Below are 3,759 nucleotides of genomic sequence, written 5' to 3'. Positions count from 1 at the left end.
GATCCTAAAATTCAGAAGATGAATCAAGAATCTCAAAGGTAAATTGAACTTTGATTTTGATTGGAGTTTTGAAAATGAATTTGAAATTTTAAAGTCTGTTTTGAATTTGAATATAAAATGAATTTGAAATCTCAAAGTTAATTTGAACTTTGAGATTGAAAAAAATAGAATTTTGAAAAATGAAAGGACGAATTGGATTTGATAAGGATTGAAGATAGATTGAGGAAGATATTTACATTACTTGGAGTTTTTGAAAAAATTAAATTTTGAAAATATGATGTAATTCTATCCTAAATGATGAATGAATTTAAAAAATTTGAAATTGGATTTTGAAAAAGCTATTCCATTCTTTAGATGAATTAAAATAAGATTGAAGATATAATACATCCTTGACTATGGTCATTGAATGTATTATATAATAATTTGTATTTAGATTCAAGAGAAGAATAAAATACATTTGGTGCTTTTATAGAATTTAAAATGAAATTAACTCTCAATATACCCTGACTATGGCCATTGGTATATATTTTGAGTTAATTTTAAGTTAAATTCTGATAAAAGAAGAAAATATTTAAGGAAAAATATGATGAATTTTGAAAACGGTCCAGTGCGGATCCAATGTTATTTTATAAAAGGAAAAAATCATAAGCCTTGTTTACATCCCGACTATGGCCGTTGATGTAAATCATCAACTTAGGACTAGTTTACCTCTTATGAAATGGTGCACGTGCCATTCGTGTTGCCATTTGTGAGAATTTTGAGAAATAAAGGCAAAAATGCATGAAAACAAGCAATTCATGATATTTATAATGGTCATTCATTCTATCTAACACTGGAAACGTAAAGTTCTTATTAACATCTAGCATCACAAGTCTTGAATGGAAATTGAATGATAAATTTCTAACCTAGAAAAGCAATCTAACTCTTCCATGATTTTCCTGAAAAGAGAGGGGTTAGCACAAGGTAAGACTTGTAAAAAAAAAAAATGAAGTAAACTATGTTGAAAACCCACAGCTGCATGATCACATATCTGAATTAGTATAATCAAACTAATGCCAGGCAAGAGGGAAGTATATAAGATTCATTCAGCTCAATGGACTTAATGTCTAACATCAACCATCAATAAAAGCAAGAATACAAGGTTAATGTAAAAGGCTATCTAATCTATATACGATGGTTAACATTGACTGTATAAAGAAAGCTAATTATATGAATGTAAGAAAAACAGTCAAATGAAAACTAGATCTGCCCTTAACCAATTACAGGATAACTAATGTCATACTAGGCCACGATTTAGCATTCCCTAGTAAAAGAAAAAAATTAAGCTATTCATGGGTTTAATAGTTCTATAGTAAGAATGATGCTTCAAAAAGGAACGCAGCAGGGAAAGAGGAATAATGAATCAGAATTCATCAAATGAGAGGTTAGAGGTAACAGACAATCATATATAAATTATCACAATTATACTAGGATGATGGAATATGAATACAGAAGATTAAACTGGTAATGCAAATGTATCAACTTATGCTTTATGAGTGGAATAAAACAAGGGTTCAAAGGGACCTAATGAACCTCCTGAGTTGCTGCTATGCCTCATACAATTCGTCAGCAGATGGGATGCTCAGGTGGTTAGGGAAGAAATGCAGTGAATGGAAAGGGCGTCATGCATCTACAATGGGTAGATATGAGTAGTGACAGGCCAGTATATTATGTTGGAAGTGTGTTAGCAGGTGGATGTGTTAAATGCTATGAGCAGTACATTTTGCAGGATGTTAAGAGCTGGACAGGGTACCGCAGCATATGTACAGAGGGGACAACCCTTGCACAGGTGGTGGTGATGCTGCCATGTGGTTCAGCAGGGAGTTATGACTAAAGTTGAGGTTTGTGGCCATACCTGTTTGCAGTAACCTGATTAGCGGCTTGATTCTTGCGAAAAGGCTCCAGACTATACGAATGTTCCTGCAGACGCCAGCCGAATGTGGTTCTAGTGTACATTCTGATAGTACTAGAGCCTCTAAGTCATTGCATCAATTTAGTTGAACCTGCGAAAAGAAGAAAAAAGAAGAAGTGAGACATGGTTAGATCTATGCAGATTACCCCATCATCAATTATGTCTGACGTCTACACTGTCTGTAGAACATACAGACGTTTGAGAATTTCTCAAAGTCCAGCTGCTCTGTTATTTCATGGTTGTCAAATGATCTACCATAGGATTATGGATTTAACTCTTCTGATGTCTTTGCTACTTAGCACATTTTACGTCATGTGCCAACGAATCATCACATCCCTGAGACTGTCATTCATCTTCAACCTTTTGCAAAAAAAAAGAAAAAGAAAAGAGTATCTGATGAAGGCTATATTGAACTAGTCTGCCAATGGAAATATTAGTTGTATGGAGAAGAAAATTTTGATAAGTATCATGCCATTACAATATCATGAACCCCTCTTTTTTTTTTTTTATAGCATTTGGTTGCACCATGGTGGTTTTTGATCCTGCAAGAGCAAATAAGACGGAAGGAAAGACAGAATAATAAGTGTAAATCTAACATAAAGTAGTGCTAACAAGCCCACCCACCAAGCTCTGGGTGGAGTCCCAAACAAAAGTGATTCATATACAAAGCATGATAGACTTTCCCTCCTTTGGATGTGGCTTTGTAACAATACCTCCAAGGTGAACATGCACTACGATACTATTACCAGTGTTTCCCAAGAATTCCTCAGAATGCAATCTTCGGCTTTGAAAATCAGTTTCTCAGTATTGAGCAATCTTCTCAGATTGAAAACATGCCTCTGTTCAGACATTCCCCTCTGCATGCTGAAGGGAAATGCTGACTGGAATCAAGTGAGGAAGTTTCAATACATTTAACTTATAACGCTGGTTACTCATTTGTAAAGATAAGCATTTGATGTTTTTATGTCGATTGCATTTCCAAGCTCAGCAGGCATACTGCTAATGAAGGCAAAACAAAGTAGTCCAGGTAGCCATACGACAGATTGAGAAAAGAGAAAAAAAAAACATCAAAAGACCAAAAGCAGGAAATCTACAATGTGCATCTGAATAACGATAATGCTAGAAAACAATGCCCAGGAAGTGGAGACATCGGAAACCACCGATAGATTAGTTGGAGGAGATGCCGAAAATCGCCACCAAATGAGACCTTATTCCAGATTGGTATAACCCTTGATGCTACAATAAACATGAGATGTGAGTTATGTAATACTGATTAAGAATTGTAATGTTATGCTATGAAACAAACCAAAATAAATGGATGATGTAGGTAGCTGCAATTCAATGAAGTAAATAAAAAAAAAGAAATATAATCCAATCAAAACCCAGTATAATGAACAAAATAATCGAGATACAGCTGAAATGACCATCAGCTACTAGCGAGACGAGGGATCGATTATGAACAGATATTAAAAAGGGGATCAAGCAGAGATATATATATATAATATGAACTGTGTAAGTCTAATATCAAAAGGGGACATCACGATGTAAAAAAAATGGAATTTGAAGAAGAAGATTAGGATATAAACAAAGAATTAAAAGCCAAAAGGGAAATCGAAATAACAGGAAAAGAAAATTTGAAAGGAAATCTATAATGGCAATTACATACGATGTGCAAGATAAATGATAAAATAATAAAAAAAAGGGGAAATGAAAGCGTGTGGGGATGTAAAATCCCATTGATATCGCCATGTATAGGCTGACACTGTTATATACAGATCAGCACTATCTGTATGGCTTATATTGAAACA

The sequence above is a fragment of the Nuphar pumila genome, chromosome 1 (genome assembly GCF_984573655.1).
Source record: "Nuphar pumila chromosome 1, dmNupPumi1.hap1.1, whole genome shotgun sequence".
NCBI classification, from domain to species: domain Eukaryota; kingdom Viridiplantae; phylum Streptophyta; class Magnoliopsida; order Nymphaeales; family Nymphaeaceae; genus Nuphar; species Nuphar pumila.
This window is presented reverse-complemented; position numbering follows the sequence as displayed.